Source organism: Zingiber officinale, chromosome 10B (assembly GCF_018446385.1).
Source record: "Zingiber officinale cultivar Zhangliang chromosome 10B, Zo_v1.1, whole genome shotgun sequence".
Lineage (NCBI taxonomy): Eukaryota > Viridiplantae > Streptophyta > Magnoliopsida > Zingiberales > Zingiberaceae > Zingiber > Zingiber officinale.
The window spans coordinates 24,971,483-24,987,871 of record NC_056005.1 but is presented as its reverse complement, the minus strand read 5'-3'; the positions used below and the strand labels follow the sequence as shown (position 1 = coordinate 24,987,871).

General features: G+C 33.6%; 1 long non-coding RNA gene across 1 annotated transcript; it reads right to left on the bottom strand.

Annotated features, from left to right (window-relative positions):
• Positions 1-5,288: 5,288 nt before the first annotated feature.
• Positions 5,289-10,546, bottom strand: LOC122030216. The gene is made up of 6 exons (XR_006125354.1): positions 9,990-10,546; positions 9,844-9,922; positions 9,665-9,766; positions 9,008-9,074; positions 5,745-5,824; positions 5,289-5,631 (listed from the first exon to the last, which is right to left on the bottom strand). It is a non-coding gene; the product is annotated as an uncharacterized LOC122030216 (long non-coding RNA).
• Between the last annotated feature and the right edge of the window lie 5,843 nt (positions 10,547-16,389).

Sequence of the window (16,389 nt, the reverse complement as noted above, 5' to 3'; positions counted from 1 at the left end):
ATTGTATTTTTGAGGATGCAATGTTAGATCTTGGAGCCTCTATAAATGTGATGCCGAAATCAGTTTTTCAATCATTAAGAATTGAACCTCTGCAACCTACAGGTGTAGTGATTCAATTAGCTAATCGAAGTCAAGCACACCCAGCTGGTTTGATAGAGGATGTATTAGTGAAAGTGAGGGAGTTAATTTTTCCTGTAGATTTTACATCTTAGATATGGAAGGTGATGTGCTTGCAAATAGGTTTCCCCTCATTCTTGGAAGACCATTCTTGAAAACTGCTAGAACGAAGATTGATGTACATGCAGGAACTCTTTCCATGGAGATAGGAGACACAGTGGTTCGGTTCAACATTTTCGAGGCTATGAAGCATCCAAGAGAGGATCATTCTATTCTTAGCTTGGATATCTCAGAGGAGTTGGATGGCATGGATTTCTTGTCAGAAATTGATTCAGATTCCGATGTTACTAATTTTGGTCAAGGGAATGAATTTGTTTCATTGTTGGAGGATATCTTAGATATGGAAGTAGATGGTAGTTCAAGTGAATGCGTGGGGGATTGCTTAGGAGAAGCATTACCCCTAGAATCGCTCAGAGAAGGAGTATGTGTAGGGGATTGCTCAGCAACACTACCCCTAGGATCACCTACTATTGATCAGACCCAGGAAGAGTTGAAGCCATTGTCTCAACATTTGAAATATGCTTATTTAGGAGAGAATCAGCATCTACCTGTCATTATAGCTCAGAATTTGAAACCAGATCAGGAGGAAAGATTGTTAGAGATTCTGAGACAACATAGAAAGACCATTGGATGGACTGTGACAGACATTCTTGGGATTATGCCTTCTATTTGCATGCATAGGAATTATTTGGAAGAGGATATGAAACTAGTGAGACAGCCACAGAGGCGACTTAACCCTTTGATCTTGGACATGGTAAAGAAAGAGGTGACTAGACTCTTACAGACAAACATTATTTATCTCGATTTCTGATAGTAAATGGGTAAGTCTCATCCATGTGGTTCCAAAGAAATCAGGGGTGACAGTGGTAGCTAATGAAGAGAATGAATTGGTGCCCACGAGAGTGAAGAATTCTTGGAGAGTTTGTGTGGACTACAGGAAGTTGAACCAAGCAAGTCGAAAGGACCATTATCCCTTGCCTTTTATTGATCATATGTTAGAGCGGCTAGTAGGCAAGTCACATTATTACTTCCTCGATGGTTACACTGGTTATTTTCATATTTGCATCGACCCAAAGGATCAAGAGAAGACTACCTTCACTTGCCCATTCAGTACATTCGCATATCGTCGGATGTCATTCGGACTATGCAACACTCCAGGGACCTTTCAGCAATGCATGGTGAGTATTTTTGGTGATTTATTAGAGCATTGCATGGAAGTATTCATGGATGATTTTTCTGTTTATGGCTCATCTTTTGATGCATGTTTGAAAAATTTGTCTCGAGTTTTGAGTAAATGTATTGACACTAATTTGGTTTTAAATTTTGAAAAGTGTCACTTTATGGTAGAGCATGACATTGTTTTAGGTCATATAGTCTCTAGTAAGGGAATTGAGGTAGATCATGCTAAAGTTAGCGCTATATCTTCTTTATCTTATCCCGCATGCGTGCGGGATGTTCGAGCTTTTCTTGGCCATGCAGGATTCTACAGGAGATTTATTAGGGACTTTAGTAAGATTGCTTTGTTGTTGTCTCAGTTGCTTCAGAAGGACGTTATGTTTCATTTTGATCGGAGGTGTAAAGAGGCTTTTGATAGATTGAAGGAAGCTCTTACTTTAGCACCTATTATCAAACCCCTCAGACTGGTCCCTACCTTTTGAGTTGATGTGCGATGCTTCAGACTATGCAGTGGTAGCTGTACTGGCACAGAGAGTGGAGGGAGCACCACACGTTATTTGCTATGCTTCCAAGACCTTAGATTCAGCTCAAGCAAACTACACTACGACAGAAAAAGAGCTTCTTTCTATTGTTTTTGCTTTAGATAAATTCAGATCATATTTATTGTGTTCTCATGTGATTGTATTTTTTGATCATGCAACTTTGAAATATCTCCTCAAGAAGCCAGATGCAAAGCCTAGGTTGATCAGATGAATGCTTCTGCTTCAAGAATTCAACGTAGAGATACGTGATAGGAGTGGGAAGGAGAACTTGGTTGTTGATCATTTGAGTAGAATTGAAGGAGACTTGGATAATACAACTATTGATCATGATTTCAGGGATGAGCAGCTTCTACAGATGCATGGTAAGTCACCATGGTATGCGGATCTGGTTAATTTCTTAGTAGCACATGTTTATCCCAAACAATTTTCAAAAGCTCAAAAAGATAAATTAAAAAGTGATTCAAAATTCTATGTTTGGGATGATCCGTATCTGTGGAAATTTTGTAGTGATCAGATCATTAGGAGATGCATACCTGATTATGAGTTTCAGCCGGTACTTACTTTTTGTCATTCTTCTGAGTATGGGGGAGATTTTGGACCACAAAGAACTGCTAGGAAAGTATTAGAATGTGATTTGTACTGACCTACCCTTTTTCGTGATGCTTATGCTTTTTATCAATCATGTGATAGGTGTCAACGAACTGGAAACATAGGACTTAGAAATGAAATGTCTCAACAATTCATATTATTTTGTGAGATTTTTGATGTTTGGGGTATTGACTTTATGGGTCCATTTCCTGTCTCTTTTGGATTTGTATATATTTTATTAGCAGTTGATTATGTTTCAAAATAGGTGGAGGTCATTTCCACTCGGACTGATGATTCTTCTGTTATTGTTAGTTTTGTCAGGCCTCCAATATTTTGCAGGTTTGGAGTACCCAGGGCGATCATAAGTGATCAAGGGTCTCATTTTTATAACAAACACATGAAAACTTTGCTACATAAGTATGGGGTTACACACAAAGTTTCTACATCTGATCACCCTCAGACAAATGGGCAAGAAGAGGTGTCTAACAGGGAAGTAAAAGCAATTCTTGAAAAGACTATGGGACCAGATAGAAAGGACTGGAGCAAAAGACTTGATGATGCACTATGGGCTCGTAGGACTACTTTTAAGACCCCTATAGGAATGTCTCCTTACAAGATTGTGTATGGAAAAGCTTGTCATCTACCAGTGGAGATTGAGCATAGGGCGTATTGGGCAGTTAAAGCATGCAACTTTGATAATAGTATGGTTGGAGAAGAAAGGAAATTGCAACTTCAAGAACTGGAAGAGATTAGGTTGGAACCCTATGAAAACTCACGGATTTATAAGGAAAGGACCAAAAGATTTCATGATAAACAAATTGAGGTGAAGGAATTCTGAATTGGTGACAAAGTACTTCTACATAAGTCTCATCTCAAATTGATAAAAGGTAAGTTGAGATCTAGATGGGAAGGACCTTTTTGTGTTACTAACGTTTTCTCTTATGGAGTGGTTGAGATACAGGAAATGTCTACTGGTCGGATTTTTAAAGTAAATGGGCATAGGCTTAAGAAGTTCCATGAGGAGTTAATGGTCTAGTGGTGGAGGAAATGGACCATATTGATGTCATCTACCCGAGCTAAAGGGGAGTCTCACTCTATCTCTTTTTCTTTGAAAATGAATAAATTTTAGGATTCTAGTAGTCTTCTTATTTCTTTAGATAAAGTTTCGGTTTCATTTTGAATTCTTTTTTTGCATTAATAAATTTTTAGTCTCATTAGTATGTTTTATGCTTACATGATTATTATTTCGGACTTTAAGTTTTATGTTCATTGTAATTACCATTTCCTTAAGTTTGGTAGTCTTTATTTTAAGAATAAATGGTACTTCCTCCTTCTGATAATTCTTTGTATCATTTTTACAGATTTGAAAAGGAATGTTAAATTTGATTATTGAGTTTAGAGACTTTATGACATGAATGAACTCTAGAATTGCATGAGGTTAATATTAATTGATGGATTCTTGATTGATGGAATGATATGATAACTTTTATTTACCTAGTGAGGTTTGAGCCTATTTGAGTGATGCACTTGGCTTATTTCACTCTAGACCTTGATTTAAATCTGTTTAATACCATTAGAACAGTATTGAGTCATCTTTATGAAGTTTACTCCATTATCCTATTGCCCACAACTATATTTGCTATTTTTCTTGTCATGAATCATCATATTCTTATTTTTTTCTCGTATCTTATATCTTTGGATGTGATCACCTTGGATATTATGTGATCATTTTATTTTGGCCGGGACAAACAAAAGATTAATTATGGGGGAGGTGTTTAGTCTTTGATTAATTCTTTTGTTTAGGTGAAGTAAGTGAATGTACTGAAAAGAGAGGGAGTGCAATGGAAATTGTTGGCTGTGTGTGTTTTGTTACAATAATTGATACATTTGAATTGTGATTACAAGTATTGTGAACAGCTTGGAATTCCGAAAATTGATATTATGGTGATCTTTTATAGAACTTTAGAAATCTGCAGAATTGAAGTGCAGAGTTGAAATATGAAGGTATTATTTCCTTTGGAATACGAAGCACTTGAACATAGTATCATTTACTTTGAAAAATTAAAGAAAAGGGTAGCAATTGGTACTTTAAACAGTGAGGTAAAAGCTGGAAACAAATTCAGTTTTACATGGGTATTAAGTGTGTGCAAATTTTTTATCACTAGCCTTGAAATCCTTGAGAATTAATTGAAACTATTGTATTTTTAGCCGCAAATGTTTTTACTATTTTTCCATTTCTTTACAAACCTGCTGGACAAGATTTTGATAGTACCAAGTTGTTGGAATTCTAAAATTGCAGTAAACTTTTTAATTGATCTACTAAAGCTGAAATAAGATGGAAATCAAGCTATCTATGAAAATAAATTGCTGAAGTTTGAAGTGAGGAAGCAATAATTTCAGAATTTTGTGAGATAAATGCATAACTGTGCAATTCTGAAAAAGTTGAAGCTATGCAAATTCAGAGAATTTCGAATGAATGGAGTATCAAAAATTCAGAAATGATTTCAGGGAAAGGAGAAGCTTAGATGAAGTTTTGTAATGTGAAGCAACAAATAGAATGTTGGCATCATAAGCTTTTACTAAGATTTATTTGAATTGTTACAAAGATGAAATATCAATGACATTTAATAGCAATTGAAGACTGATTTTGGGTGTAGAAAAAAAGAACAAAAGAAGGCAGAGATGGATTAAGGAAATGAAAATCAGATCTGAAATTGAACAAATGAAAACCAAAAGTGATATATGCTGAAATAACAGTAATAAACAGAGATGCAGACACACAAGAAATGCAGAAAAAAAATTAGAAATCAGAAATGGAAGGATGAATTGTGCCAAACCTTTATGCTGTTGTTGAACTATAACACTTAGATTTAAGTTCAGTTTAAATGAGTTATCAAATGAATTCTTCACTTGAGGCCAACTCTTTACAATCCAAACTTTAATACTCAGTAATTCTGATTTGCAGTGCTAAATGGAATTGAAGATTGGTAGCTGAAATTTGTGTACAACAGAATCATGCTCAAAGTTACAAAAACATGATCAAATCTGAACATCCGTGTTGTGCAGGAATGGAAAGCTAATGAAGACCACTGAACTTGGAAATACCATTGTAGTGCTAAGGACATCTTTCATCAAGAAATGCTGAAATCTGCAAAGAGAAGACAATCTTTTGAAGGTTATTTCTGTGCCATTTTCTAAATTGGAAGTTGTTGTTATACGGTGTCATTGGAAAGGCTAATGAATACAGAAATTGAACATTACCAATATGCAGTAGTTGTGTATCAGAGGTGTATCAAAAATCTGGAGCAATGTTTAAATAAGGTAGCAACTCAAGTTAAAGCCTGCATGATGCAGAAACGAATAGTATTTCAGCCTTCTATAGCCTCTACAAATTATGAAACTTGAAACTGAAATTCAGTGACTCAATTTGCTGAATTAGCATTTCTAAGCCATTTTGAAAATGAGTTACATTAAGCAAGAGAACTAATTGTTCGAGTATGCACTGATAGGGGACTCAAGAAGCAAGATGAAGAAGTATTGAGATTTTTTGCTGGTTAAACAATGCAAAGTTGAAACAAAGCTAGAATTCTGTGTAAGGATCCAGAATTTCATTTAACCATGCTACATGGTGGAAGATTTTTTTTTGTCAGATTCACATGATTTGATTTGAACTTTAGCTGATTACAAGTTCAATGTGATGACATATTCAGTTCTCTTGATGTAATATCAGTTGAACTAATGCCCAGGCTTACTTGTTATGGAATTTTGATGAAGAAAAAAAACATGCTGGGAAGCTCGGGACAAGTTATCCCTGCATAGAATCTGAAAAGAAATCAGAGATGGCTGTGCATACCGGTGATGAATTTAATCAAGAGCAGGAAGCTGAACCAAGTTAAGGAATGAAGGAACCACAGATTTGATTAGGAATGTTAAGGCTGAATCTGCAGAACAAACTCTTGACTATTAACTGAAAGATGGGAAAGGTAGAATTTCATGTCATGGCCGAAATTCATCATCACATAAAATTCTGGTTCCATGTCTTCCACTTCATGTTGAAACTTTGTCTTCTTCTTTGCTGAATCAGTATTAATTCTTTCATTCACATATACTTTTGTTCTCTTTTATAATGGTTGTAAATTTTCATAATTGTGCATCTTGATATCTGTGATGGAGGTAAAAATTAGATGAGAAGCAAGCTTATGATAGTGGTTTTGCTATGAGTAGCTTGAGTTATCTCTACCATTTCAAGAATTGAGATTAGGATGAGAGCTACATTAAATTACCTTGTGAAAATTAGAAATGTTATCATTCTCATTTTATTCATGATGGATGAAATTATTAAGTGATGAACCAAGGTAAGAATAGAATGCAGGAATGTTTGAGTTTATGAAACTTGATAATTTCAGGTAACTTCCTTTTACTATCTTTTGAACATGATCTAGAAGAGTTAGGAGAAGGAGGTACCATCTTAGTTGTTACTTTAGTTAGTTCACTTGCACGAGGCGTGCAAGATTAAGTGTGGGGGATTTTATAAGCTATGATTAGATACATTACTTTTGGGTTAATATGTGGTCTTCCTTATACATTTGCATATTTTAATCTCCAATTTTGATCATATTTACCCAAACAAAGTCCTTATGCGCTTTATGATGTTTTTCCTTCTAATGCATGATTTACTCCTCATTATTTGAATTTGGTCTTGTAGGATACTAAATGGATTCATGATTCACGTGGAGGCTTGGTTCACCCAACCAAATGGAGTCCAAACCACATCTGGTTCAACTGAGTCTGAACCCAAGTCAAACCTTGATTTGAGCCAAAACCCTAAGTATAAAATCAAAAATCTGGCACGATGAACAGTGAGCTTGCGCTACTGTTCATCATGCAGTTTCTCTCTACACAATCGCTTGCTCCTCTCTGCATCCAGATGAGCGGATCAACTCTTCTTCATCGGCGTGGAGGTCCTCAGCATCCGGCGACCAGCTTCCGACCATCGGGCGTCTCCAGTGAGTTAATTCTATGGGCAGAAAACTGTAGCAGCGGATCATGATTTTCTCATCAGACCGGTGGCATTCCTCCAGTGATCCTGGTCCATTTCCGACAGCGATTCATCCTTCGTAGCACTCCTTCCAGCTTTGCGATTCCAGCGCCAGTGAACCAGAGTGCAACAGTGCGTGATTTTAGAGTTCACGGGTTCGTTGAAGATTTTTATGGTTAATTGAGCGATTCCAATTGAGCTTGGAGCTAGAGGGCGCCATTCCGACACCAGTTGGAGCATTCTCTGCGGTTCCTTGTGCGACGGCAAGGAGGAGAAGATTTGGTCAGAGATTTGGATTGTAAGGATGTTTAATTTAATTGCACTTTGATTCTTTAGTGTAGATCTGCCTGTTTTTGTAATTGGAATCTGAATTTGTTACTTCATAGTATAGATTTGTTGGTAATTTTGTCTACTGCACGATTTTATTTATCATATTTCTGTTCTGTTCTGTTTTGCTAGTATTACTGCTGCAGTTTCTTTTGCTTTCTATGTTTTTGTGTTTAGCAATCCCTGTTTAATCCATTCATTAGCTGATAAGTAAGTTAGTTTAATAGAGTAATTAATTTCTGGTGTGGCTAGTTAGATTTGTGTTTAGTTCGTGTTAAGTTTTTTTTGTTCTGCAATGAATTGAAGTGAGTTCTGCATTTTGGTTTTCATTAGGTAATTTAATTAGTTAAGTAGATTTAGTTTTATATTAAATGCTGGTAGCTTAAGATTAGTTCTCTAGTTTGTTTTAGATTAATTCAAAATTGTAAGTTTTGATTATTTCAGTTTGGTTGAGTTTTATTCATTGCAAGTGTGGTATGTGGTGTTTGATTTCTTTTTCAGTAAGGATTTACTACTGTAGTAGGTAGTTGTAGTGATTGCAAATTCATTTCAAGTCTTATATTTCACTTTAATGTCAAATCACAGTTCATAACTAGAAAACCCAAAAAGAGTGTTCTAAATCCGAGACAAGCACGTTGCTAGCGTGATCCTCGAAAAATTTGACTCGGCCCTTATACTAAAACATTTCCTTGTGTAGTTATGGGTTTTTGATTATTACATTAATTTGGGAGTTTATTTGTGACATACATTTGGATAGCTACCAGTCACCGGCATGCATGCAATGACATGATGCGTAAAATGTAACAACCATCATATATATATAAGCAGAACTCAGGTATGCTACATGAAGCCAGCATGCTCAATAAGGTATGTAAACATACAACATTCAAAACAAGTAAACATGGTATCTAGTTTTCATATATATATATATATATATATCCAATATCTAATATCTACCATCTGATATCTAGTATCTGCTAAATATCATAAACAACAATGTGAGATTGTATAGATATAGAAACGAGTAACTCAAAGATCGAGTGGATAAGTATCAAGCATAAGAAAAATACGAGTGTAGTCAAGGAAAATACAGGAACTATCCGAAATTACAGTTCATTCACTAAGATCAAAGTATTAAAAGAAACAAAGCAAGAAGTACCTGCCTTTAACTGTTGATCGTGCTAAACCAATCCCTTGTCAAAAATGTCCATCTCAAAATTCGAGTCCTGCATCAATGTATTTTACTTAGCTACATCCATATGAATAAGATAGCTAAATAAAATCCCCAAGCCTAATTAGGGAAACCCTTAATTAATGATCATTAATTAATTCGCATTAAGGATTAACTTCACTTAATTTCCCTTTTCCTTCATATAATAATAATAACCACCTGTTAATTAATCTAATGATTCAATCAAACCCATTATGGAACAAATGGTACATCTATTCTTAAAACAACTTCCTTTACCTACGCCAATTATCCAATCTAGTTTAATTTCATCAATTACTAAGTATCATGAATCAAACATGCATAATTCTTCCACATAATCAATCTCTAACCACCACATCTAATAATCCAACCAACAATCAATCCAATGATCCTAAGAATGATCACATAACAATCTATATCAACCAATCACCATCAACAACTAATTAACCAAAGCAATACAGGAGATAATTTCCAATTCCATAGAAACACATTCCAATATCTAACACAACTGATCACAAACTTCATCCACTCTTATCTATTAATCAATCCAATCCACATCACAGTAATGGTATCAAATGTAGACATGAAACTACCTACGAAACTCACCTAAACACGGACGATCAGCTGGTAATCCACAGCCGAAGGTGTGCTTGCCGCCGGAAATATAGTTGTAGCGGGGTGAAGATGTGGATTTCCAAAACAATTACCCTACAACATAATCAAATCATCTACAGTTGAGTATTAGCCCCAAATCCAAGTCCACAAACCTAAAACAAGAACCCTACCTTCCATTGATCTTTAGGTTCTGTTCGTATCGCTAATATCTACAAGTATCCCAGCCATCACAAGGATTTTTGGCCGGAGCTACATCGTTCAGTCAACAATCAATCATCACATCACAAACAGAAAATGAGATCGAACCATGACTTACCCATGATCCAGATTAGTGAAGAGGAAGAAAGACTCGGCACCCGGAAACTAGGGCACGGCGATGAAGAAACTGTGTCGGCGTAGCAATGTCGTCGGGATCGAGAGGGCGGCTGGAATCTTAGTAGTATGATAGCCAAGACTCGACGATGGCGAGGTGTGTGGTCGTGTAGGAGATCATTGCCTGCTGTAAGCTCGCGGGCGGTCGGCATGATCGCGGCGACACAAAGGAGAAGGCGATCAGCAAAGATTTAGGGCACAGATTAGGGACAAAGGAGGGACGACGACGGCTAGCCGGAGGCGAAGGAGTAACGTCGCTGGTGCTCGCGGTGATCCGGCGACGTCATGTGGCGTGGCGTGGTCGGGAGAGCTCGGCGTCGATGATCAGGATGGAGGAGGCCTAGTGAGTAGAGGGGTTAAGGAGGAGTAATCAGGCGAATCAGCTAGGGAAGATGGTCGGGGAAGAGGGGTTCGACCGAAGGCAAGTTTAGCGAAATCGGGGAGGAGGAAGCAGCGCGTCGGTGACGGATAGAGGACGGGCTCGGGTAAGGAAAGAGGGCTTCGGTCGAATTAATGGAATTTATTACTTAGGGTTAAATAATTTCAATCTTATGTTAATGAGATTAATCAACTTCCACTTAAGGGATATTTCAAATAGACTTTCTCCAATAACTCTACCCCTTAAATTATATTATATGAGCTCCAATTAAATCCAATTTTTTTTTGAAAAAATCCAATAAAAATATCTTTCAAATAATATTATTATTTAATTATTATTTGGGTACCATATTTTATAAGAGAAGCACATTCGACTAGAGGAAGAGGCGAAGCTTGTCTGATCGAGGCTAAAGAAGACTATCCGAATGAATATATCTTATGTTGACTCATCTTGACCTCCATCTAGATATGATACTTAATCCTTGGGGGCACACATGGAAGTTTCCATATGCACCGTATCAATGACAAAGGAATATAATTAATTGAAGTGGTTAAGTCCGTTTTAATTTTTAATAGTTCGGGCGGGCTAAATATAGTAATATATCAATTTGATTAATAAATTTACACTGCAAAAAAAAAATAATTTAGGGATCAAAGTTTGGGATGAAAATTTTTCGTCCCAAAATCGTAACAATTTTGACGACAAATACAAAATTTGACCCAAATTAGAAACGAAATCTGCAACAAAATATTTTCACCACAAATTCCCAACGAACACTATTTTCATCACAAAATTTATCCCAGATTCTGGGACGAATTCTGGATTCGTCCTAGATTATGGGACAAATCCAGGATTTGTCCCAGATTTTAAAAAATAAAAAAAAAGAAAAGAAAAATTATTCGAAAGCCCTAAATATGGACCTAGAGATCCCGGAATTTAATGAAACAAGTTTCTATGGGTTCATATTTTTCTCCTGGTCATAAAAATATCCTAATCCTAAATTTCAACATAATATATTGAGTGTGGTGATTTTTTTAACAGGAATATGACCTAATTCATGATAAAAAAAAATTATCACACTTAATACAATATGTTAAAATTATGGATGAGATATTTTTAAGATCACCAGAAAATTAGGAACCCATAGAAACTTGTTTCATGAAATTTCAACATTTCTAGGTCCATATTTAGTGCCTCCAATTAATTTTATTATTTTTTAATTTTTTTAAATCTGGGACAGATTTAAAAAATTAAAAATAAAAGGAAAATCATTTGGAAGGGTTAAATATGGACCTAGAGATGTCAGAATTTAATGAAACAAGTTTTTATATGTTCATATTTTTCTCTTGATCATAAAAATATCCTAATCTTGAATTTTAACCTAATATATTGAGTGTGATGATTTTTTTAACATGAATATTACCTAATTCATGATAAAAAAATCACCACACTCAATATAATATGTTAAAATTATGGATGAAGATATTTTTAAGATCATAAGAAAATTAAGAATCATAAAAACTTGTTTCATAAAATTCCAACATCTCTAGGTTCATATTTAGTTAAACATAGATAGTTTAATATTAATTAAGTATGTTAGCATTTAACACATGTTTGAATATGGGTCTAAAATTTAAAATATAGACCTACAGATGTCAGAATTTCATGAAACAAGAGTTTATGAGTTTCTAATTTTCTCCTGATCATAAAAATGTCCTCATCTATAATTTTACCCTAATATTTTGAGTGTCATGATTTTTTAACTTGAATTTAATGAAATTCAGGTTAAAAAATTACCACACTAAATATATTAGGTTAAAATTATGAACGAGAACATATTTACGATCGATACAAAATTAGAAACACATAGAAACTTATTTCATGGAATTCCAATACCTCTAGGTCCATATTTAGTGTCTCCGATTAATTTTTCTTTTATTTTTAAATTTTTTAAAATCTGGGACGAATCTTGGATTTGTCCCAAAATCTGGGATGAATCTAGGAATTCATCCCAAAATCTGGGACAAATCCAGAAATTCATCCCAGATTCTGGGACGAATCCAGGATTCGTCCTAGATTTAAAAAAAATTAAAAATAAAAGAAAAAAGCATTCGGAAGGCCTAAATATGGACCTAGAGATGTCAGAATTTAATGAACAAGTTTCTATGAGTTTCTAATTTTCTCCTGATCATAAAAATATCCTAATCCTAAATTTTCACTTAATATATTGAGTGTGGTGATTTTTTTTAACATGAATATGATCTAATTCATAATAAAAAATTCACTGCACTCAATATAATATGATAAAATTATGGATTAAAATATTTTTAAAATCACAAGAAAATTAGGAACCCATAGAAACTTGTTTCATGAAATTTCGGCATCTCTAGGTTTATATTTAGTGCCTCCGATTATTTTTTCTTTTATTTTTTTATTTTTTTAAATCTGGGACGAATCCAGGAATTCATCCCAAAATCTAAGGCGAATCCAGGAATTCATTTCAGATTCTAGGGCGAATCTAGGATTCGTCCCAGATTTATAAAAATTAAAAAAGAAAAGAAAAATCATTTGGAATGCCTAAATATGGACCATGTCATAATTTAATAAAATAAGTTTCTATGAGTTTCTAATTTTCTCCTGATCATAAAAATATCCTAATCCTAAATTTTAACCTAATATATTGAGTGTGGTGATTTTTTTAACATGAATATGACCTAATTCGTAATAAAAAATTCACCACACTCAATATAATATGTTAAAATTATGGATGAAAATATTTTTAAGATCATAAGAAAATTAAGAATCCATAAAAACTTGTTTCATGAAATTCTGACATCTCTAGGTCCATATTTAGTGTCTCTGATTAATTTTTCTTTTATTTTTTTTATTTTTTTAAATCTGGATCCAGGATTCGTCCCAAAATCTGGGACGAATCCAGGAATTCGTCCCAAAATCTGGGATGAATCCAGGAATTCGTCCCAAAATCTGAGATGAATCCAGGAATTCATCCCAGATTCTGGGATGAATCCAGGATTCGTCCCAGATTTAAAAAAATTTAAAAATAAAAGAAAAATCATTCGGAAGAGCTAAATATGGACCTAGAGATGTCAGAATTTAATGAATCAAGTTTATATGTGTTCATATTTTTCTCCTGATCATAAAAAGCAGTAAAGGTTGGACTTATTATTTATTTGATCTTAATATATGATTTAGATTTTAGTAGTCAGGTACCTTCGTCGTCTTAATATTGTATGTGTTTCTATTATATCTAATCAATATCTTATGTCTTTTAAAAAATAGGAAAAATATGATGAGCTCGAGCTAGCCCAAACATGCTCACAAGCTGCTAGTGTCGATAGTCAGGGGTCTGATGACTCTGTTGGCAATAGTTTGAGTTTATGGTTGGAGGTCAGTGGAGAACCAAAAGGGGGAAGGATACTGGGGATGAGTTCCTTAAGCAGAACCCAAAGAATAGTTGGAACATCTTCCTCCTCACCAGCACTTACGACCCAAGTAAATAACTTGACTGAAGAAATTAGCAATCTGAAAAAAATATTATCGCAAAGAGACCTAGAAAGGGAGCAAAGAGACCTAGAAAGGGCGCAAATGGACAAGATATGAGAGAGTTGCGTCGACAACAAGATTTTATCATTCGACACCTTCAGTTAAGCTCTGCTCTAAGTCAGATTCCTCCACGTGACGATGATGATGGCGACGATGATAACGATGATGGTGGTGATGCTAGTTCATGATTTTAATTATATATGATGATTATTTGTCTCATAATTAGTGTTTTATACATTAATCCATGCCTTGTTAACTTTTCTAATTTTTATTTTATTTAATATTGTTAATTTGTTTTTAACAGGGTTGGTGAGGTGAAATATATGTTGGAGAAAAAAGTTAGTATTAAATAACACACCCGTAGTTGAACATGTTATACTTTTAATTATATTTATTTATTTATTTTTAAAAATTAGTTATATTTGAAAAGTTAAATAAAGGTATCAATCTTTTTATATATTCATTGAAATTTGTTATTACTGCATTATTACTTCAAATTCCAAATTATGATTAGAGTTTGTCTACCAACCAAGTAACCATGAGTACTAAAAGACTAGTATTAACTAATTGCTCATATATTAGTTTGTGCTTTCTTCATTTGAGACATTTTCATATTATAGGAATTTTAAAAATACATCTCATTCTCTCCATGTTTGATAAAATACAATATTTGTAGAACTTATTTGATAAGGTGAAATATGTTATATCATAATAATTTGATACAAATGAAACTGTTAGAATTATGAGACTGTTAGAATTTAAGTCATTATTTTTCTAGTTACACATGATCTGGTTTATTCGTTTGTTTGTTTGTATGCAGGAGCAAAAGAGTTGATGGGGATGAAAGCTTTTGTGGAGAAAGAAGATGAGTTGTTGTATCTTAGTTTTTTTAAAATTTAAATCCTTATTTAACTTCTTGGATTATTGGACTTGTATAAGTATTGGAGTGTTTAACTTGTATAATATTTTGGAGTCGTTCGAAGAAGATGTTGAGACCTTTGAATTTGTTGTATTGTGATTGATTTCAATTATTAATAGATGTAAAATAGGATGTCATATTGTTAATTAGGATGTGTTGAATGTATATATTATGTTATTTGTGATATTGTTAATTAGGATGTGTTGAATGTATATATTTTGTTATTTGAATTTGTTGTATATATGTATGTATTGATGGGAATTGTAGAAATGTATTGTTGCTGGATTTTTTTTTTTATTTAGGAACGAATTTGCAACGGAAATAATTTGTCCCAACCTTATCGTAAATCTTATGGGTTCGTCGCAAATTTTACAACAAAAATAATATTTGTTGCAATGTTTCATGAAAATTAGCGACGAATTTGGCAACGAAACTCTAATTCGTTGCCAAATTTTGTCGCTAAATTAGGGGCAGATTTGGCAACAGAATTAAATTCATCCCCGAATTCGTCCCTAAATTCGTTGCTAATTTTGCAACAAAATAAATTTTCGTTGCAAAATTGTATTATATAGTATTTTGGGGCAAATAGAGTTTTTTGTTGCAAATTTGACAACGAATTTGGGGACGAAAATATTATTCGTCGCCAATTTCGTCCCCAAATTCGTTGCCAAATTTGCAACAAACAAATATTCATTCTAAAAGTTGGCATCAAGAATTTTGGGATAAAAATTTTTTCGTCCCAAATTTTGTCCCTAAATATTTTGTAACATTTTTTTTTAAAATTCATTCTAAAATTTGTCCTAGAAGCCTTTATTTTTTGTAGTGTTATATTTATCTATAAAAATTTACAAATATCAAACTTACAAAGTAACGTATAAAAAATAAATTCTTAATTAATAAAATAATCTATATTAATTTTTTTAAAAGCGTTAAATTAGTTTGCATTTATATAGGTTATAAAAATTCAATAATTAATTATACGTGGGTGTTAAAGAAGATATATATTAAACTCAACCTAAATAATTTTTATAAATATCAAACTTACAAAGTAACGTATAAAAAATAAATTCTTAATTAATAAAATAATCTATATTAATTTTTTTAAAAACGTTAAATTAGTTTGCATTTATATAGGTTATAAAAATTCAATAATTAAATATACGTGGGTGTTAAAGAAGATATATATTAAACTCAACCTAAATTTTTTTTTAATCTTTTTGCCACTGGCGTACTGGGTTTACAATACCCACGAAGGCCGAAGCAGGGGGCAAAGAAGCCAGTGGATTTTATAAATCCAATAACAGTGTAGTTATGGTAAGTTTTGTAAATCTAAAATATTAGCATCCAAAATTTAATGTGGGTCAGAATAGTAGTTATTGGGCACTTACTTTTTTTATTTTTATTTTAATTTTTTTTAAAAAAATAAATATTATAAATAAAGGTAGTAAATAAAAAATATGAATAATAATGTGTGAATTAAGA